This window comes from Rhineura floridana, chromosome 4 (genome assembly GCF_030035675.1).
Source record: "Rhineura floridana isolate rRhiFlo1 chromosome 4, rRhiFlo1.hap2, whole genome shotgun sequence".
In the NCBI taxonomy this organism is placed as follows: domain Eukaryota; kingdom Metazoa; phylum Chordata; class Lepidosauria; order Squamata; family Rhineuridae; genus Rhineura; species Rhineura floridana.
In genome coordinates, this window is record NC_084483.1 from 133,414,965 (window position 1) to 133,438,337 (window position 23,373).

The following is a 23,373-nucleotide window of genomic DNA, read 5'->3' on the forward strand; positions in this document are numbered from 1 at the left end:
CTCCCCAGGCAAGACACTTCTCACTGCTCCTTCTCTGTGCCCTCCTTGAATGCTTTTGCCTGGCTGGAATGTGTCCTTGAAATGTGATAATGCATCTTGCTTGCTGAGTGGAGGATGGAGAGATAGGTGTTTAGAAACATCTGACTTTTGCACAGCTTGGATGTAGCTTGCTGTGCACATCTGTTGCTCCACCCACTTTTGCTTCTGGCAAAGCCCACCACTGGCATATGGTTCCTGGAAGGTTACCCATGAGGCAATGTGGCCCTTGAGCTTAAAAAGGTTTTCACCCCTGGAATAAAGTGATTAGACATAGGAAAGCATTTTACGATAGCATATAATAACATGACAAATGTAATTTAAAGCATTATGAATAACTAAACAACAATTTCATAAAAGGAATCTAACTATAATTAGAAATTCAAAGCAGCAGTGGTTAAAAATAAAACCCAGCATCTCACTTTATCAAAACGCAAATTATATGTAAAACAGTGAAAACCCAGCATGGTACTTTAATTAAAAGTGGATTGGAATAGAAAAGTTTTGAAAGCCTGTTTGAAAGATAATAAAAAAGGAGGCAGACATACATCCCTTGAGAGGGAGTTCCAAAGATACAGGGACATCACTGAAAAGGCCCTGTCTCTAATGCCCTGTAGGAAGTCTTTCAAATAAGTATTTCATCTTTGTGCTGTTATGCAGATTTCTTTGTCTAATGTCATGCTTTAGACTTCCAGTCAAAATAGGATGATTGGCTGTTCAGTTATGGGATGGCATAGTAATACAGTTAATTAGTTAATTAATTATGAGTTTTGTTTAATTAACAATATAGGCACAAATACAGTTTGGTGTTTCCTAATTTGATAACTTGGAGGAAAAAAATAAACAAATAACCTAAGAACTCAATATCTCCTTTGATTTACTAAATAACATCCCCCCCAGTAATGTCTATAAAAACCCAGAGGACAGTGCAAATTGCTTTATTTGTGGTTTAGATCAATTACGAATACTGTTTTCCCGTCCAGAGCCGAAAGAATGAGGCTGGAGTGTGTGTGCAAGTAAATCTCGTTTTATTAGAGTAATGGATACATCAAAGGCATTGCGCTTCATAGGAAACCTTACGCTAACTCACTAAAGTCCCTAACTATACTCTAGACATGCTCTGCAGCGTGTGAAGGAAGTTGACTCAACGACCCCCCCCTGGGAGCGGCAGGCTTATATAGGAAATGTTTTTGAACGTAGTCTCTGACTCCTTCGCGATTCCTGTCTTTGCCCTGTCCGTTTCTCGCGGTGACGGGAACAAGGAGACAGGGGATGCGCATCCAACAGCTCATCTGAAGACACCTGCTCCCGAGCAACAGGCTCGAGGTCAGAGGGCGGTGCCACACTGGAATCCTCCTGGGAACTGCTTGGCAAAGGAGGAGCTGGCACTAACTCTGAAGCTTCCCCCCACAAGTCCTCTGCATCAACTGGGGGCGGTGCGCTCGGCTCCTCGGAAAGGGCGTTACTCGTGGGAACTGGCTGGAGAGCAGGCTGCCCCCTCCCGCACGACCCTGCTCAGACACAACAATCCCCAACTCTGCTTCTTCTGGCTGCGAAGGTGCCTGAAACTCATGCCTCCCCCCTTCCTGTCCCTTCTGAGTTGGCTGCAGCGCAACATCATCCCCCTCTCCATGCTTTAACCCTTCCCACCCCTGAGGTCTAGGTTTCTCTGGATAAGCCTCATGGAATTCTCTCACCAAAGTTGGAGCGTGCATATTCTCCTCTGTTTCCCAGCAACGTTCAGTTGGATCGTACCCCTTCCAATGAATCAGGTACTGAAGACGTCCTCGGCGTTTTCGCGAGTCCAAAATCTGTTCTACTTCGTACTCCTCCTCCCCCTCTACCAACAACGCCGGCGCGGGCTCCACTCGCGGACGGTGAGGGTTGGGGGCAGCATCCTTGGTCAATAATGCCCTGTGGAATACTGGGTGCATCTTGAAGGTGGGTGGCAATTTTAGTCTGTAAGCCATGGGGTTAATCTGAGCCTCCACCTCAAAGGGCCCTACACGCTGATCCTGCAGTTTACGACACCGGCCAGGCATAGCTAGGAAACGTGTAGAGACCCAGACCTGGTCTCCCACTCGTATGAGGTCTCCTCTCCGATGCTGGTCAGCTGCATGTTTGTAATCCGCTTTGGCCTGTTCTAGTTGCTCTTGGAGAAGCTGTTGCATAGCGTGAAGTTCCTGCAAGTAATCCTCAGCAGCTGCGACTGAGAGACTGTCTTTTGGGGCAGGGAAGGCTCGGGGGTGGTAGCCAAAATTGGCGAAGAAAGGAGTCTGTTGCGTGTGCGAATGCACAGCATTATTATAGGCAAATTCTGCTAAATGCAGGTAGGACATCCAGTTGTCCTGCTGATACCCTACAAAACAACGTAAATATTGTTGCAACACTGCGTTGACCCTCTCGGACTGCCCATCCGTTTGGGGATGATGGGCAGACGACAGTCTCAGCTCACTTTGCAGCAACTTCCACAACGCTTGCCAGAAACGCGAGGTGAATTGTGTCCCCCGATCGGAAACCAGGCTGTCTGGCAGACCGTGCAGCCGATACACATTTTGCACATACAACTTGGCAGTGTCTTGAGCGCTTGGGAGTCCTGCGCACGGAATGAAGTGAGCCATTTTCGAGAAGGCATCAACGACCACCAAAACTGTGGTTTTTCCCTGCGAAGGCGGAAGGTCTGTTATAAAATCCATAGTAATCATTCGCCAAGGTCCTCCTGGAGTAGGGAGGGGCTCCAGTAGTCCCGGTGGCTTCCCAGTGGCATGTTTAGCCCTCATGCAAGTGGGGCAAGAGCTAACGTAATGCTCTACGTCCTTCTTCACTTTGGGCCACCAGAACTCCCGAGTGACAGCTTGAATGGTCTTAAAAACCCCAAAGTGGCCTGCCGTGGGGGCGTCATGGCACTGACGTAGTACCCTCACTCGCAGTTCTCCGGGGGGCACATAAACAGCTTCCTGATGGTGCAGTATGCCATCCTTCCATATAAAGTCCTTCTGTTCTGCCTGGGGTGACGCGCCCTCTTCGACCTGCTGCTCCTGCATGAAAGGGTCCTGTTGTTGCACTTCACGCACTTCAGCTTCCTAAGAATCTTGGCAGGCCCCTACTACTCCCCACTCTGGAGGGATTATGTACTGTAACGGTCTTGGGGTGGGATCCCTCAGAAATTCTGGCTTCCTTGAGAGGGCATCAGCCCGCTTATTCTGTGCTTGGGAGATATAATGAATTTTGAAATGGAACCGTGCGAAGAACTGAGCCCAGCGCACTTGCCTCTGATTGAGTTTACGGGCGGTATGAAGACTCTCTAGATTACGATGGTCCGTGCACACCTCAATTTCATGCTGCGCCCCTTCCAGATGGTGTCTCCAGGCTTCAAAGGCATCTCTAATGGCTAATAGCTCCTTTTCCCACACAGTGTAGTTTTGTTCAGAGTCGGTTAACTTTCTGGAAAAGTAGGCACAAGGCATCAGTTCTCCCCCTTTCTGGGCCGGTTGCAAAAGAACCCCTCCGATTGCGACATCCGACGCATCTGTCTCTACCACAAAAGGGAGCGCCGGGTCGGCATGCTGTAGTATGGGTTCGGTAGCAAACCTTCGCTTCAGGCTCTCGAAAGCCTCTTGTTGGTATTAACCTATAAAGCCTTACACGGCGCGGGACCAAGATACCTGTCGGAACGCCTCTCCCGATATGAACCGGCCCGTACACTACGTTCTACTATGAAGGCCCTCCTCCGGGTTCCGACTCATAGAGAGGCCCGGAGGGTGATGACAAGATCTAGGGCCTTCTCAGTGGTGGCCCCCGAACTCTGGAACAGTCTCCCCGAGGAGGTACGCTTGGCGCCGACATTGTTATCCTTTCGGCGCCAAGTTAAAACCTTCCTCTTTTCCGAGACATTTTAATTTTAATTTTAATTTAAGCTAACTTAATTTTAAATCTGTTGTAATTGATTTTAGATTGTTTTATTTTTATATGTCTTTGTTGTATTACTGCGTATTTTATTGTATTTCTTGTGTTCACCGCCCAGAGAGCTATTGCTAGTCGGGCAGTATAAAAGTCTAATAAATAATAAATAATAATAAATAATTGTGCAGCTTCTGTCCATTGGAAAGGTCCTGAGCCCTTCAGGCAATCCGTGAGCGGTGTGGTCTGATGGGAGTAGTTGGCTATGAAACGATGGTAGTAATTCGCAAAGCCCAAGAAGCGTTGCAAATCCTTCTTGGTCTTGGGGGGTTGCCATGTGAGTACACAATGAACTTTTTCTGGGTCCATTTCTACTCCTGCTGGAGAGATCCGATACCCCAGAAAGTCCAACATGGTTAGGTCAAACCCACACTTTTCCAGCTTCGCGTAAAGATGGTGTTCCCGTAACTTCTGCAGCACGGCACGCACATGCGAGTCGTGTTCCTCGTGTGTATTCGAATAAATCAGGATATCAGCCAGATAAACTATCACAAAGTCCCAAAAGATGTCATTCATAAAATTTTGGAAGACTCCAGGTGCTCCCAACAACCCGTATGGCATCACCAAATACTCAAACTGACCGTAACGGGTCTTAAACGCAGTCTTCCATTCATGGCCCGCCTTAATCCTCACTAAGTTGGAAGCTCCTCTCAAGTCCAGTTTTGTGAAAATTTTGGCGGAACGCAACCTCTCCAACATTTCCCTAATGAGCGGCATTGGGTAGCTATTGGGGATAGTGAGCTGGTTTAGGGCCCGATAATCATTACAGGGATGGAGCTCCCCCCCTTTTTTCTTCACAAACAGCAGGGGTGCACCAGCTGGGGACCGTGAAGGGCGAATGAAGCCTTTCTTCAAATTGGCGTCCAGAAACTCCCTTAACGCCGCCAACTCTGGTTCAGATAGAGAGTAAATCCGCCCGGCGGGAATGCGTGCTCCAGGCACCAAATCAATGGTACAGTCATAGGGCCGGTGAGGAGGGAGTTGTTCCGCTTCCTTTTTATCGAAGACGTCCCGAAAACTCCCATACTTGGCAGGCAAAGTTATCTCCCTTGGGGGAGACGCCCCTGCCAACACCTGTGGCTCCTCTTCAGGCTGGCAATGTTGATGACAGTACTTGGAGGTAAAAACCACCACAGCTTAATCCCAAAAGATTGTGGGGTTGTGCCTAACCAGCCAAGGCATACCCAACACCACCGGGAAACACGGCAAGGACGCCACATAGAACGACAGGTCTTCCCGATGCCCAGGGACCTTCACTTCCACGGACTCAGTCACCCGAGTCACCCCCCAGACTTCAGAGGCCGGCCATCTATAGTTTCCACTGCCAACGGCTGGCTTAGTTCTCTTGTGGGAATAGCATGGTGTAGCGCCAACTCTCGGTCTATGAAACAAGAGGATGCTCCGCTGTCGATCATAGCCTTGGCTGAGAAGCTCTCGCCTGAGGATAGGGTGATCCGAATGGGCAACAGAAGGGCCCCTTGGGAGGGAAGGGGTCATAACGGAGGCTCAGTGTCTGTAGCACCCCCCAACTCACTAGCCTCTACGAGAGCTGGGATGTGAAGTTTTCCGGCAGCTGGGATCTTCCGGTTTTGGCTGCACAATTTCTAGCGAGGTGTCCAGACTTTCCGCAATAGAGACACAGTCCTTCCCTCCGGCATCTTTCCCTCTCCTCCTCTGTCAATCGCGGTCTAGCCCCCCCAATCTGCATGGGCTCCTCGGCCGAGACAGTAGGGATGCCAGGATTGGGCACGGGGCGCGCACGGTGCAGCGGAGCAGCAACCTGACTCTGTGAAGGCTCCATTCTTCACTCCAACTTTCTTCCTTCTAAGCGGCTGTCTATCTGCAAACTCAGTTGAATCAAACCCCTCAGTGAGTCAGGGGGTGTGGAGCGCACCAGTTCATCCAACACTTCTGGACTCAGTCCATTTCTGTAGAAGTACACCAAGCCTGGGTCATTGTACTCTGTCTCCTGAGACAAAACACGAAAAGCATTCGTGTATTGCCCTACAGACCCCTTTCCCTGTCTCAGGGTCCCTAACTGTCGGGCAACCGTCTCCTTCCTCTGGGGGTCTCGGAACATGTCCCCAATCGCATTCTTGAAGGCGTCAAACTGGCGCAATATCTGGTCGTTGCGAATCAAATTCAGGGTGGCCCATTTTGCCGCTTCACCTTCCAATAAACTGATGATGAACGCCACCTTCGCGTCATCATTTGGGAACTCAGCTATGCGCACTTGAATGTACAACTCACATTGGGCTAGAAACGTGCCAAACTGTTCACTCTGGCCCCCATATCACACGGGGAGCCCCACTGGAGACTTCACAGTGGCTGCCACCCCGGGAGGCGCAGCCTGGACTTGGGCGACCAAGGCATGGAGATTCTGGTTATCCACTTGCAAGGCTTGCGTTGCGGCTCTGAGGGTTTGGTTCTCGGCTTGTAGGGCTTGCGTAGTCACTCGGAGGTTCTGGATCTCGGCATACAAAGCTTCCATGGTGATAGGTACTCCCCCTCTTGCTCCGTTCTGGTCCATGTCATCCGCCATGGGAACAGGTTCGAGTAGGGATGGTGGTTGAGTCAATCTGTCCCGTCCAGAGCCGAAAGAATGAGGCTGGAGTGTGTGTGCAAGTAAATCTCGTTTTATTAGAGTAATGGATACATCAAAGGCATTGCGCTTCATAGGAAACCCTACACTAACTCACTAGAGTCCCTAACTATACTCTAGACATGCTCTGCAGCGTGTGAAGGAAGTTGACTCAACGCCCCCCCCAGGAGCGGCAGGCTTATATAGGAAATGTTTTTGAACGTAATCTCTGACTCCTTCGCAATTCCTGTCTTTGCCCTGTCCGTTTCTCGCGGCGACGGGAACGAGGAGACAGGGGACGCGCATCCAACAGCTCATCTGAAGACACCTGCTCCCGAGCAACAGGCTCGAGGTCAGAGGGCGGTGCCACACTGGAATCCTCCTGGGAACTGCTTGGCAAAGGAGGAGCTGGCACTGTCTCTGAAGCTTCCCCCCACAAGTCCTCTGCATCAACTGGGAGCGGTGCGCTCGGCTCCTCGGAAAGGGCGTTACTCGTGGGAACTGGCTGGAGAGCAGGCTGCCCCCCTCCCGCACGACCCTGCTCAGACACAACAATCCCCAACTCTGCTTCTTCTGGCTGCGGAGGTGCCTGAAACTCATGCCTCCCCCCTTCCTGTCCCTTCTGAGTTGACTGCAGCGCAACAACTGTGGGGAGAAACACTATGATGGCTTATTAGATGTACCTTGTTAGGTGAATGATTGTCAGGTTTCAGTTTTTCAATATCTGCAAGTTAAAGGAATAAGTACTGCATTAAAACAAAAATACAGAATTATTCAAGACAAGGGAGGCTTTGCCCCCTTGTTCGCTCTGCCCACCAACCCCTCTGCTCACCAGACAGGGACTCCGAAATACACACATAAAGGGACTCCCAAACACACACACCCCACACCCAGGCAACTCCCCAACCTGCCCCCCCCAGGCAACCCAAGTACTTGATGGAGGCCTTCCACAGTACCGACCAGTCGAGGTGTTAAGATCTGCTGGGGAGGTTCTGCTTGTGGTTCCCTCATTGAGTATGGTCCACAGAGCTGCTATATGCAGTAGAGGCTTCCTGAGGGTGGCATTCCATTTATGGAACATCTGTCCCCCACTTTATTATACAGCCACAAGAGTGGCTGTAATAAGCATGGATTTTTCGCATTCTGTAATGTTAAATTGAAAATACCCCCATGCCATTCTGATACTTCCCATAAGCTCATTTCAAAGCAAAACCTTACAAAACTTACAGTCCTGAACTCAGAAATGCTTGCTTACAACCCTCTAAATTTCCACGGCAATGCACAAAACAGTCAGAGAGAATCAAGAGTTCAAAGTGTAAAAAGAGAGAGAAAAATCAGACCTTTTTGGACTTTTCTCTGTCAGAGTTCTGATAATTTGTTAAAATTAATTAAAAATCAGCCATGTTCACAGAGTACCTGTAATCCTATTACTGACCTTGCCACATACTCTGACCTTCATCTTCTGCAGTTTAAAAGTTAAAAAAAAATGCCTGGTTGATTTTCAATTAATTTAAGAAATTTAGCATTGAACTCAATGATAAGTCTGGGCATGCATAGTAAGAACCAACTGTCAGTGTTCTAAAAGCCAGACACACACCTGCTTGGCCTGGCTAATCAGGGGGCCACACCCACACTAGACCTTTATTTCACTTTAGACAGTCATGGCTTCCCCAAAGAATCCTGGGAAGTGTAGTTTATGAAGGGTGCTGAGTTGAGATTCTTATTCCACTGGCAGAGCTCCAGTGGCCAGAGTGGTTTAACAGTCAGCCGCTCTGATTGAAGCTCTGTGAGGGGACCAGGGCATCTCATGGTAACTCTCACACTTCACTAACTACACTTCACAGGATTCTTCAGGAGAAGCCATGACTGTCTAAAGTGAAATAAAGGCCTGGTGTGGATGTGGCCAGGGACAGCTTTGGTTTAAATTTGGGTGGGAGGCTACATGTGCCTGTTGTAGAATAAAAAGGTGGGGGAAACCCTGAAAAAGAATGATACTGTTCAGTGTTTTCCTTTTGGAAAGGAAAGGGTCTTCCCCTCTGCCCAGTGCCCACCCACCCAATCTCCTCCCCTCCCCCTTCCTCCCTCCTCCTCCCCTTCCTGTCCTCCTCTGCCCCTCCCCCAGGTCAATTTCACCTATTCTAAGCATGATTGCACAGAAGCAAATCCCACTGAAATCAAAAAGCATGTGAATGATCGATCCTGCCCTCCCGTCCTCTTCCCTCCTATCTCCTCCCTCTTGCCCCTTCCCTCCCCATCTCCTTCCAATCCCCTCCTCCTCCCTCCACCCCTTCCCTCCACCCTCCCCCATTGTAAGTTTTACCTATCCTAAGTATAATTGCATGGAAGTAAATCCTATTGAACCCAATAAGCATGCAAATGATCAAACCTGGCCTCCACTCCTCCCCCCTCCCATCACCTCCCTTGTGGCTCTCTCCCCTCCCCCTCCCTTTACAATTTTCTTCTTCCCCTTCCCCTCCTTCTGATCCCCCTTCCTCCTTCCCTCTATTCTCTCCTCCCCCTCCTCTTCCCCCATGGTCAGCTTTACCTATCCTAGCCATGATTGCACAGGAGTAAATTCCACTGAACTTGCAAATTATCAGACCTCCCTTTCCCCTCCTTTCCTTCTCCTCTCCCTTCCTCCTCCCTTCTTCCTCTCCTCCACTCTTCCTCCTCCCCTACCCACTCCATGCTTCCCTCCCCATGATCAGTTTTACCTATCCTAGTCATGATTGCACAGGAGTAAATTCCACTGAACTCAATAAGCATGCAAATTATCAGACCTCCCTTTCCCCTCCTTCCCTTCTCCTCTCCCTTCTTCCTCTTCTCCTCTCTTTCTCCTCTCCTGCCGACTCCATGCCTCCCTCCCCATGATCAGTTTACCTATCCTAAGCATCAGGGCTGTGGAGTCAGAGTTGTGGAGTCGGAGTCGGAAGCAATTTTGGGTGGAGTTGGTAGAAATGTTCCGACTCCGGCTTCAAAATAAAAACTTATAATATTATAACAAGAAATGACCCGCTAACTTGGTGTTTCTCTGGGAAGAGATAGTATTAGAAAAATAGTGATTGAAGAACCCCTTAACCAAAAGGAAGAACTTAAAAAAATACTCTCAAGGGACGCTTTGTATTTCTTAAAATGGATGCCTGCACATGCACAGAGTGAACTATTTTGCCATCAATGTCCAATTTGTTTGTGACAAGAATGAAATAGTTACCAAGACACTGGCAGTAAAAGACACAGAAGCTCATCACACCAGTGAATTTCTCCAGGTCTTAGTGGAAAAGGTTCTGCAAGATTATGAATTTAAAAAAGAACAAGTTCTTTGTATTGTAACTGACAATGCTTCAAACATGCTAAGTACAATTAAACTAATGAATGCAGATAATGAAGGTGACCAACAGCTAGAACAACACTTCAGAGATATAGGAATGTTTGAAATTGAAGAGCGTGCTCCTGCAACTGAGGAACTGAGGAACAAACGGAAGTTGCTACAGAACAACAAAATTTGTTATTACTAGTTAATATACATTTGCCATTTATGAAGGAGTCGGAGTTGGACAGTAGAAAAATAGAGGAATCGGAGTCGGAGTCAAAGGTTTGGTGTACCGACTCCACAGCCCAGCTAAGCATGATTTTTCTGTAGTGGCCCCCGAACTGTGGAACAGCCTCCCCGAAGAAGTACGCCTGGCGCCTACGCTTCTATCTTTTCGGCGCCAGGTTAAGACCTGGCTATGCTCCCAGGCATTTTAAGCGTTTATGTTATAATTTAAATTTTTTATTTTTTATTTTTTTCTTTTGTTGCTGCTTGTGTTTATTGTTTGTTGTCTGATTTTATTGTTGATATTTTGTATTTTAACCTTTTTGTACACCGCCCAGAGAGCCACTCGCTATGGGCGGTCTATAAATGAAACAAATAAATAAATAAATAAATGATTGCACAGGAGTAAATCCCACTGAACTAAGAAACATACAAATGATCAAACATGCCCTCCTCCTGCTCCCCTCCCCATCATCTGTGCTCAGTTTCACCTATCCTGATTGCAGGGGAGTAAATCCCACTGAACTCAATAAGTATGCAAATGGTCAATCCATTCTCAGCAAACTTGCATAAGATCCCATTTCTTACCTCCCAGATTAAAAAGTAGAGAAATTCACTAATAAGCAAAACACCTTGTGGTTTAAGAACGTAACTATACCCAACAGATATTTCTATCACACTCTGAAAAGCAGAGAAATTGGGCAGCTATAGTGAAAGCACCAGGGGAGCAGGGGACCTGTTCTCCTCTCTGAGATATTGTACTGACCTACAAATTGGTCAAAATGCAAACCCAATTTGGGTTTGTCTTTCACAGTCCAATCCACTTCCTGTGTAGCTTGGAAGAATTTGGTAACATGTACCTCTGAGCATATGGGGAGTGGTGGCAACACCTGCAATCAGCCCAAATAACAGAAACAAGACATGCCCTGTGCTGATCTTGTTTTAGCAAGGAGGAAGCAACAATATTAAGACAGTTGATATAGTTCAGATAGTCACTTTAAATCTGTTTGATTTACTTTGCAATTTTAGTAATTTTAGTAATTTTCTTTTGCTTCTGTTTCTGTGAATATGTGAAGTACAGCAACACTTTGCAACACTAAAAAAAAGCTCCAAAAACAATTGTGGAATAATGGCACTGACTGTTCTGCAGAATAGTTTCCAATGGACATGAGGAGTGTCTCAGTTTGCACAAGATAAAACAGTGGGAGGTGAAATATATTCTAGCAAAATTCTAGGTGTGCTCTATGTTTTTAATTGACCATTAATTGACCATTAATTGACATGCATCTTGGGCAGGCTAAGTTTGTTTTTTCCAACAGCTAGAGTCATTGCTGAAGTAGCAACATATTGTAATCCATCTGATTTTACATCAAACTACAGTTTCAGATTCAACTGTTAACGCGCCCAAAACAGAAATACAGCATAACCTCCAGTTTGAAACACAAAAGGCTGTCTTCACCATCATATGACATTGACCAATAAAAAGGCTTTGAAAGTAATAAAAATAAATTGAGACAAATTTCTAGGTTGAATAATGAGAGAAACATAATTTTCTTGGTTAGATTCTCTGTAGAAACGGTAGTAACACAGAAAAGAAGGAAAGTAAGAAGAACACCAACAAACATACAAAAATGTAATTGTTTGGAGATGGCAGGTGTTGCCACCACTCCCCATCAGAGCTTGGAAGTAACTCGTTAGAAATAACAAGTTACTTGTAATTTGTTACTATTTTGCATTTTGTATGTAACAGAATGAGTGGTAATTTCATTACTTTTGAGCTGCAAATGTAACTTTTTTGCGTTACATTTGGACGTTACTGGGGGGGAAGCAGGGGAAATAATCTGCTGCTGTGATTGGAGGAATGGTGGAGGAAAGATATGTGCCTCAAACTGGGCTTCTGCGCTGTTTAGCTCTTCCCTCGTGCTCTATGGAGGCACGAGGGAGGAAGTGGAGAGTCAGACAGCGCTGGAGGGCAAGGAGGAGTAGAAGACAGAAGCAGCAGAATGGAAGTGAAGAGCTGTGGAGGTGAGTGTATGTGTTACCCTTTCCAGTCTACTCTCCCTGCCCTCCTGCTCGTCCTGCCTCCCTCAGCCTGCTTGCCCGCCCCCTCTGCTTTTCCTGGCACACCCTGCTTGTCCTCGCATCTCCTCTGCTTGTCCTTGCACCCCCTCCGCTTGTCCTTGCACCCCCTCCACTTGTCCTTGCACCCTCTTTGCATCCCCTCCGCTTGTCCTTGCACCTTCTTTGCATCCCCTCCGCTTGTCCTTGCACCCTCTTTGCATCCCCTCCGCTTGTCCTTGCACCCTCTTTGCATCCCCTCCGCTTGTCCTTGCACCCTCTTTGCATCCCCTCCGCTTGTCCTTGCACCCTCTTTGCATCCCCTCCGCTTGTCCTTGCACTCTCTTTGCATCCCCTCTGCTTGTCCTTGCACCTTCTTTGCATCCCCTCCGCTTGTCCTTGCACCCTCTTTGCATCCCCTCCGCTTGTCCTTGCACCTTCTTTGCATCCCCTCCACTTGTCCTTGCACCCTCTTTGCATCCCCTCCGCTTGTCCTTGCACCCTCTTTGCATCCCCTCCGCTTGTCCTTGCACCCTCTTTGCATCCCCTCCGCTTGTCCTTGCACCCTCTTTGCATCCCCTCTGCTTGTCCTTGCACCCTCTTTGCATCCCCTCCGCTTGTCCTTGCACCCCTCCAGAGAGGGTGAAAATTGGGAACTGGCAAGAGACTAGGAGGTAGGTGCAGTCTCATACTTCTGTTTGTGTGTTTTGCTTCAGTTATGTGCCTCTCATAGAGCGACTCTCACTAGGCAGCAAGAGATGACTACCCCAAGCAACTAATTTGGGGCACCATGCAACAAATTATTAGCTATTTTAATTTTTGGTTGTTGTATATTTACTGTCAGGAAGAGGTACTTGTGAGATTTTCTGCCTCAAATGCCAACATAACTTTTCAAGCTATGGTACTATGACCTTGACTTGGGGGCAGGGCACCATTTGCTCTTCTGCTTCAAGTAGCAAAATGTCTTGGGCTGCACCTGCTTGCAGTCATTTCACATACTGGACAACTAACATGGCTTTTTGGTGAAGGGCAAGAGAGAATAAGACTGTTATCTCAAAAACAGTTGTGCTTGAGGAAAAGATGGCAAACATGTAGAACTGAACTTTTCTGCAATAATATAGACATTTGCATAGGGTATTTTTTTCTACTCATGGAATATTAAATCTTTAAGTCCTAAATCCTTTCTCATCCCCTCCCCCTTGTGCACACCCTTTACACTGTCTTTCTCCCTATGCATGTAGGTCAAAATGACAACTGGTGTAGTTTGGGAATTAACAGAATGAGAGCTGAATTACAACTCAAAAAAGAGCTTCCCTGCTGGTGTCTGCTACTGATGTGGGGGGCATTTTGTTAGGGAGAAGTGATGAGAGGGGGTAATTTGCTGCTGAAACTTTTTATCTGCAACCCCTTCCCTGGCCACTTTCCCCTAGCTGATGGAGGTCAATAAGGAAAAATATGGGGCATTGCACTGGTAAAGTGGCAGGCATGGAAAACAGCCCCTTCCATCTATCTCCTGCTTCACCTACCCAAATGCACCCCAGCAAATGCTTTGCACATTGACAGCACACATGGTTTTCTGGTATTTGCTTCTGAAAGTGTAGTTCAGCTGGGACGTTCTGAGTTCATATCTTACCACAGCCATGAACTCGCTGGATGACCTTCTGGCCACACCCACGCCAGACATTTATGCCACTTTAAACAGTCATGACTTCCCCCAAAGAATCCTGGCAAGTGTAGTTTGTGACAGGTGCTGAGTGTTATTAGGAGACTCCTATTCTCCCGACAGAGCTCCAATGTCCAGAGTGGTTTAACAGTCAGCCCCTCTTCTCAGACAGTTCTGTGACTGGAGTTCTGTGGGGGGAATTGGGGTCTCCTAACAACTCTCAGGACCCTTCACAAATTACACTTCCCAGGATTCTGAGATCATGACTGTTTAAAGTGGAATAAATGTCTGGTGTGGATGTAGCCTTAGTGAGTCATTTTTCTTTCCAGCCTGCCCATCAATCATATGGACATTAAAAAAGTCTGGACTATTATAAAAGTTAGAATTTTATTTGAAACACCTTTCAACACTCAAAAAAGGACTGTCAGTCATTAGAGCAGTATGACAATGGAACCAATTACCTAGGGAAGTGGTGGGCTCTCCAACACTGGAAGCATTCAAGAGGTAGCTGGACAGCCACCTGTCAGGTGTGCTTTAACTTGGATTCCTTCATTGAGCAGGGGTGTGGACTCGATGACCTTAAAGGTTCCTTCCAACTCTACTGTTCTATAATTTTCTGTTAGCTGAGACATCTCTCTCTCTCTCCCTCTCTCTCTCTCTCTCTCTCTCTCTCTCTCACTCACTCACTCACTCACTCACTCACTCACTCACTCACTCACACAGCCACTGAGCATTCCATAACAGAGCATGCTCAGTACTCATTTGGGCTGTTTTGGGAGTCATCCCCTTTCTGTTTTCTGTCTCACTTTTTTGTATTCTGCAACACTTGGGGTTCCCTCTTGGCCACTAATACTCCTTATTATGTGTGGAATGGATGGTGATAACATGGCTACATAAGCAACAACACTTCCAGCCTGAGCTTCAGAAATAGAGGGAATGACACTCTGACCAGTTTAAGTGGTTAGTATTTAAATCTGATTGGAAACTGTTCAATTTGGGACAAGGCGGCTATTAAGCATGACCTAAAAGCTGCAATTCCAAGCATACTTACTTGGAAGTAATTCCCATAGCAGGAAATAGGATTTACTTCTGGGAGTATAGAATCAATCCGTAAGAGTCTCCCAGTAGACACCATACATGTAAGCACATGGCTTTTCCCCAAGAATCTTGGGGACTGTAGTTTACTCCTCACAGAGCTACAATTCCTAGCACCCGTAACAAACTACAGTTCCCAGGATTCTTTTTTGGGGTGGTGGTGGAAATGTGCTTTAAATCTGTCATGTGTATGCAACTTTGGTGAGATAATAGCTGAAGGTAATCAGCCCAAAATGATAACAAATAATCAGTAGGCATTCCCAAAAGACATTCAAACAGTGGGTAAAAAAAAGTGAGAATTACAGAGGCAAACACAGAATGCAGTTAAGCAATAAAGTAATCCAAGAGAGAGGAGACACCTTTGTCTCTGCTCAATCCCTCCTGAGCCATGAGGGCAACTCCCAAACCTGAGTGTTGCGCCTCCAAGTTAGTTAGAACTAGGTATGCCTTTCCTATCTACTATGTACTTCTATAAATAAAATAGCTTTTCTTATTTTACTAAGTCTTAAGTCTCAGTGATCTCAGTGCAGGGTAAAAGCCTGCCACTTAGGTAAACGCATACATTGGCACACACACATCTCAGACTGTTGACAATCTCTGATAATATCTATACAAATTTACATAACATGCATCACCTGAGCTCACATGATCTAGAGTTACCTTAGATCTTGCAACATTTGCAAATGAGAAGCAATAGGGTTTTATATTAGTTCTGATTGTCTATTGGGCTATCATGGGGTATGTATTTTTTGCCTTTTCTATGGCAAAAACTCCAACTTCAGTGGAATTTATGTGATGTGTTCTAATCATTTGAATTTGGCTAATGAATGCTTTATTCTTTCATCAGAACTTTAGCAGTAGTACTAAAATACTAATAAAAAGGGAAAGAGAAAAAATACTTTACATACATCATTCAGCTGTATTGTTAATTATAGATATAGATATAAAGGATAAACGGCATTTTGTCAAAAGTATTTTTGTCTACATTTTATACCTCCTCCTTGGTTTTCCAAGCTTGACATGGAATGCTTGTCATACAGAATTAATTTGAAATGCTGCATTATCATAATCATCATCTTCAAAATAAAAAATAAATGTACTGCGTTCAAGTTGATTCCGACTTATGGTGACCCTATGAATAGGGTTTTCATGAGAGGCAGTGACTGGCCCAAGGTCACCCAGCGAGCTTCATGGCTATGTGGGGATTCGAACCCTTCTACTACCCCCTGTGTGTGTGTGTTTAGTTTTAATATTGTTTTAGGCTACTTAGATGTGAAGCAGCCAAGGCCAGCACCTTGTAGGCATTTTTTAAAAAGTAACTGAAATGTAATTGTAGTGATTACTTTTGAGAAAAAGTAAAGTAATCAGTTACTTTCAGAGCAATTGTAATTGTAACTGTAATTACTACTTTTTTGGCCAAGTAATTGTAACTGTAATTTATTACTTTTAAAAAGTAATCTTCCAAGCTCTGCTCCCCATATGCTCAGAGGCACATGTTACCAAATTCTTCCAAGCTACACAGGAAGTAGATTGGACTGTGGAAGACCAACCCAAATTGTGTTTGCATTTTGACAAATGTGTAGGGCAGTACAGTATCTCAGAGAAGAGGTCAGGTCTCCTGCTCCCTTGGTGCATTCACTACAGTAGGGCCCCACTTACACAGCAGGTTAGGGACCAGACCCTCGCCAAAAAGCAAAAACCACTGAAAAGTGGAACATCGATCAGCTGTAGCACGGGGAGCTCCAGCTGACAGTGCTTGACCCCTGAAGCTCCCCACGCAACAGCTGATCAATGGTCCACTTTTCCATGCATCGCCCTCTCTCCCCCCTGCTCACTCGCTCACTTGTCCTTCTTATGGTGGGGGAGGATCGCAGAAAGGGAGGTGCCTGCCCGCTCGCACCTACTCGCTTGCCCTCCGTTGCCTCCCTCGGTCATCCCCCCTTGCCTTCCCCCCTGCCTGTTCACCAGCTCGCTACCACTGGCTCCCTCGCTTGCTTACCCTCTGCCGCCTCCCTCGATCGTCCCCCCTTGCCCGCTCATGCTCCCCCCTGCCTGTTTGCTCGCCCTCCGCTGCCTCCCTCAGGCACTAGAAGGACGAGCACCACTCACCCCCTCTTTCCTGAGCAGCGGTCACGGCTAGTTAAAATACGCATGCCCTGCCCGCAGGAGGAAGAGTATTTGCAGGGAGAGCACCAGGTTACTGGCGCCACTCTAGCACAAGGCTGGTGGGGCCGTTCAAAAGCCGGTTGCGCAAACTAACCCTCGCATGTACAGCCCTCAAGGAGAGAAAGCAAGGTGTGGGCAGGCAAGCAGGCTACCACAGCAGCTCCTGCTCAAAAGCTGATGGTAATGCAAGGTCCGGCCTAATGGACAGCCCCCCTCATTGCTGAGGGTGGACTCGGCCGTGACAAAAAAGGATCTCCTGCACCCCCCACCAGGTGCCTATGCACAGCGCGCAAAGCCTGGTCGGCAGGAGCCGACATGCGCAAATGAGGCGGGAAAACCACTGCAACAAATCACCACCAAACAAAGCTGTTAGAGTAAGCTGCTGTATTCCACGTGCTTGAAGTCATTGTGCCCCCTTGCCCACTCCCCCTCCCCCCTGCATGCTCACTCGCTACCACCGGCTCCCTGGCTTGTCCTTCCCCTCACCTGCACAAACGCTGAATCAGACTGAATCACCGACAATACCGTGAAATGGCTCCCGACGCGCTTCTCATACTCAGCTGCTGAATGCGTCGTCTGAGCTTGGAAACGTTCCTTGTTTCAACTACAACTCCCATCACCTCAACTGTAGTTTAAAAAAGGAATGTTCCAAGCTCTGACGACACACTCGGGGTGTTGGGCACCATCAATTTGCGTCGAGCCGCAAAATCGCTGCAAATACTGAATGAGCGCCGAACATATGGAACATGGATACAATTCAAACTGCCGCATTAGCGAAACGCTGAGAAGCGAAGCGCGAGAAAGTGGAGCCCTACTGTATAGCTGCCCAATTTCCCTGCTTTTTAAAGTTTGATAGAAATATTTGTGGGCTATAGGTACGTTCTTAAACCACAAGGTTTTTTGCCTATTAGTGAATGTTCATTTAGGTGACCACTTAAAACATAACTGTTCTTGCAGGCCTTCAAAATAACATGGATGGCCTTGTCTGTTAAATCATATTGCAGTGCTAACTGTTATATGTGGTTTAATGGTATTTTATCTTTTTTCTGTAATTTCTTGTATTCTAGAACTGGGAAGTCTTGGCCCATGAACATCCCAAATGGTGCTGTGGACTTCGAAGAAGCACGAATACAGGGTGAACAGGACAAACGAGCTTAGCGGAAGGCACGTCAAACATATCCTCATTGTGACCATCTTCCATCCAGAAACCTATGTCCTCACTGTGGGAGGCTGTGTGGATCCAGGCCAATTCTGGATCCACACATCCACTTACAGACCCACTGTTGAAGACCTTACCTTGGAAGACAATCTTACTCAGCCACGAGTGATCGTCAATGAATGAATGAATGGTTTAATGGTATTTTATCTTTTTTCTGTAATTTTTTGTATTCTAATTACTTATTTTAAGAGCTGTTTACTGTTTTATATATTTTGTTAGCCTTTTGTTGGGTCTAGAATGAAAAGTGGAGTTTTGGCCTTGACATTCCTATGCAGGTTACTGAAGTAGAGAAGACAAAAATAGCAGGTAATGAAGAGCAGCAAAAAGGCAGATTGCCCGCTGCTGTTACACCTATAATATGTTATGCAAGATACAATGCCATTGTTTCTAAAACTAATTGTGGTATTTCTTTGAATGGTGATACACAAAAAAGAAAGACTCAAGAATACAGTGTCCTCTCTCCACATTTGCCCTAATTAGCAATGTTTCAGAAATTAAAGTGAATAAAAATCAGTAATAGAATAATATGATAGGACAGGGGTTAAATATGTTGTTGCAAAAAGGGGGCAGCAGAAAGAACCCAGATTCTGAGATGTGTGATACAGTGCAAGGGTATGTATAGAATTTATTTGCAACTTCTCGTCAAGTAAAAACATACTAAGTTAGGCATATCGTTCTTAACTGTTTTGGATTGCTAACTAGACAGAACTCTTTACAGGAACTAGCTTTCAACTTTGAAATGGAACTGGCCTGTTTGGAATTAATGGTAGCAGAAACGATAACAAGAGGTTTTGTTTGAGGCATGGCATGAGGGAAGGAGGAGTCTGCAGCTTGGAAAGCACTTGGAGACAGACTATCCCAGTGAATTTTTGATGATTATCAGACAGACTTTGAATTCCAGAGTCGTTTTGCTGCTTTATTCTTTGCTGTCTCTCAGGAACACACCTAAGTCTCTTGCTGTATAAAAGTGTCACCTTCTGATTTATACACATTTTTAAATAACAGTGGTCTCTCTTCTGCATGTTTTCTAGGATTTTAAAAAAACTACATTTCAGATCAGTCAGCTTTGCAAAACCAAAAGAATTCACAGAATAGAATTCATTGAATGCTTGGATAGGCACAAGAATGTTGTGTAGCAAGCAGGGCTGTGGAATCGGAGTCGGGAGCAATTTTGGGTGGAGTCGGAGTCGGTAGAAATGTTCCGACTCTGATTCCGACTCCGACTCCTTCATAAATGGCAAATGTATATTAACTAGTCATAACAAATTTACTGTAGTAAAATGGTAGCACAAGGCATTTCATCACCACCACATGAATCCAGAGCTTGGAAAAGTTACTTTTTTGAACTACAACTCCCACGAGCCCAATCCCTGGGGCTGATGGGAGTTGTAGTTCAAAAAAGTAACTTTTCCAAGCTCTGGATTCACGTGGTGGTGATGAAATGCCTTGTGCTACCATTTTACTACAGTAAATTTGTTATTACTACTTAATATACATTTGCCATTTATGAAGGAGTCGGTGTTGGACAGTAGAAAAATAGAGGAGTCGGAGTCGAAGCTCTGGCGTACCGACTCCACAGCCCTGGTAGCGAACATGGTGGGTGTAGAACAGTAGAAGTTGATTCTAGCTACATACTGTTGAAATCAGTGGGACTTGTTAGACATGATGATGGTGGCTGAAGTCCTAATCAAGAGAGCAAGTCCCTGAGCACAGTGAAAGAAAACCATCTAGATGCAGTTGATACTATGTAGAAATCACTTCATGTTGCAGGGAGCAGTGTGTAAATGGTGCATCTTTTTTGTTTTTGTTTTTATAAACATTTTATAAGTGTATTTTAAATTTAATTATGTACGCCGCCTAGAGTGGCTGTTCATTCAGCCAGATAGGTGGCCTAAAAATAAAATTTTATTATTATTTATTATTTACACAACTGGCAACCCCAAAGGAAGACACTAATCACATGGGACAGGCTCATTCCATTGGCCCTGCCCATATATGGCCCCCTGCCTAGTTGTATGGGATCATACCATGGGGAAGTGGCTCTCAAACACTTTTGTTATTGCTTTGGTTGTATGGAATGGAGACTCCTTAGTAAGCATAGTTAGGATTGTGTTGTGTGTCCCATTCCATTGCTTTCAATGGTACTAGGCTTGCAGTACTCAAGACTGGAACTTATCTTTGACTCAATATGCATAGAATTGTCTGTAATGACAATTAAGATGTAGTCTGCACATGTAACAGAATGAGCTGTGAATGAAGCGATAGAATGCTAAGGTGGCAGAGTGGACTGTCACTTCAAGGTACATGTTGCAGGTGTGATGTTTTTAAAATAATTTCTTGTGTTAAAATTTAGAAAACCAGAAAATTGATACTCCATGTATCAATTTGCTCGTTTTTTTGTGCTTTTTTTAAATGTAGGGGAGCGGTCAAAATGATATCCTGCACCACTTGTCATATGTGGTATAATTCATTTTACCTAGCTAAATGTTGGAATTTGTCTAGTTTGCCACTTTAATATTATATGGAATGCTTCCAGATGAGGGCTCAATTTATTTATTATTATTATTTATTTATTCAACTTATTAGTCGCTTATCTGGCTGAATTGTCAGCCACTCTAAGCGATGTACAAAGCAGAACATGTAAACATCAAAACATTAAGAGACTAACAATAAAAACTAAACAATAACGTAGAAGCAACAAGTTCCAATAATAATAGGGCTTCTCTCCTGTATAGTCCGGAGGTGTAACTACAGATGGAGGTTCCTGGTGTAAGCATCGAACCAGTGTGGTAATAGTTCATTGGCTGTTCTGATCACTGATAATGTTACTTTTGAGAAGAATAGTGTGTCCGTGGCCCAGAGCATCTGTTGTATTGTAGGATGATTGCAGATGGAAACAGTCTTGTGATTCAGTATTGTCTTGCAGATCTGTTGATATATTAGCTGAATCTTTTTTATTGTCACGAGAATCTTTTTCTACAGCTTCGGCGTTTCTGCAGTCTTGGTTAAGATTTTTATCATTTTTGCCTTTATGTTTTTTAAGATGGCAAACATTTTCCTTCTGGTTCAAAGGATTAGCAATTTCTTCCAGTATGGAGTCCTGACATTCAGCATCACTATTCTTTTCACTGTTGCTTTGCTTAACAACCTCAGGGCTGGTGCATTTCCTACTCTGATCACAACTGTCATTGTTTTTAATATGCTCTGCTCTTTTCTCATTGGCTGCTTTGCTACGAGTTACAAACCATGGACACATTCTTGCAGTCACTTCTCTTCTTATGTTTAGAAGCACAGCTGCTACAAAGAGAAACTGGTGATGCCAGCTTTTTACTTGACAATGAGATACCACAAACAGTTCATAGGACACTGCCTCATACTGAGTCAGACCCTTGGTCTGTCTAACTCAGTATTCTCTATACTGAATGCAAGTGGCTGTCAAAAGATTTCAGGCAGGAGATGTTTCGGGCCCTACCTGAAGATGCTGGAGATTGAATCTAAGACCTTTTACATGCAAAGCAGATGATCTACCACTGAGCTATGGCCCTTTCCATTTTTAGTTACTCACTGGCAACATCCTGGCTCCCATGCTGCATCCACTGCTGTTGTGCAGCCTGCCTCCTCTTTTGCTCCCCTATCCCACCCTAACTTCATGCAAATCCCAGGATTGTGATGAGGCACTACAGATCCTCCAATGAGGGCTTAGTGGTGGCATGCTTACATTTTTGTTATATGTGAGATAAATATTTTATTAATAGGATATTATTGTTATGTTCCTTCAGTCAATTACTACTTATGGCAACCCTATGAATCGGTGACCTCCAATAGCATCTGTCATGAACCACCCTGTTCAGATCTTGTAAGTTCAGGTCTGTGGCTTCTTTTATGGAATCAATCCATCTCTTGTTTGGCCTTCCTCTTTTTCTACTCCCTTCTGTTTTTCCCAGCATTATAGTCTTTTCTAGTGAATTATGTCTTCTCATGATGTGTCCAAAGTATGATAACTTCAGTTTCATCATTTTAGCTTCTAGTGATACTTCTGGTTTAATTTATCAAATTGTGATAAACCAAACAGAGGTTTTTATTGTATTAACAAAACGTTTCAGCTTCCGCCTTCATCAGCTGCTAACATACAAACCAACTAAAATCCATTATATAAAAGGAATTTGTAGAATTAGCAATTGTTGTTGTTATGTGCCTCCAAGTTGACTATGACTTATGGCGACCCTATGAATCAGCGACCTCCAAGAGCATCTGTCATGAACCACCCTGTTCAGATCTTGTAAGTTCAGCCATCTCTTATTTGGCCTTCCACTTTTTCTACTCCCTTCTGTTTTTCCCAGCATTATTATATTTTCTAATGAATCATATCTTCTCATTATGTGTCCAAAGTATAATAACCTCAGTTTCGTCATTTAAATAAAATATAAAACTCTGTTGGCCAGTATAGCAGCAGTTGTGTAAAATGTCCTACCATTAATAATAGTAGAAAACGGAACAGCTTGAGAATGCCACAAACATTCAGAGATCGTATCTATAAAAAAATCATCTTCCATTTGCTAAACAGAGTTGATAGATAATAATTTATGAAATAAAGTACTTCAAATACATCCTGTTTTATTCTTGTGCATGAATAAAGGAGATACTTTTAAGAATGTAATTCATGTGCAAATGTGTGGTTTTGATTTTCTGCTTGTTTAACGGGTGTAAATGAGGCTGAGTTTTGCTGGAGCTGTCTTAGCAGAAGAGGGAATCTGAGCATTCTGTCAGTAATGACCAATCAGTTGGTTTGCAGGTACATATCAGGCCACTGCATCCACAGACTGGCAACAGAGAGTGAGAAGTGTGGACCCAACACTCAAGGCCTTCTCAGCAGGCATTGTGAGGTGGCAGCAGAAACTTGGTGTCTGCTAAGCCACTTTTGCATTTTGCACAATCTCCTTATGTGTAGGTGCATCAGAAGTATCACTTTGTTTCAAGAGATCTAAATAGGGCTTATACAAATTAACAGTGTTAGGAAGAGCATACCATAAGAACATAAGAACATAAGAAGAGCCTGCTGG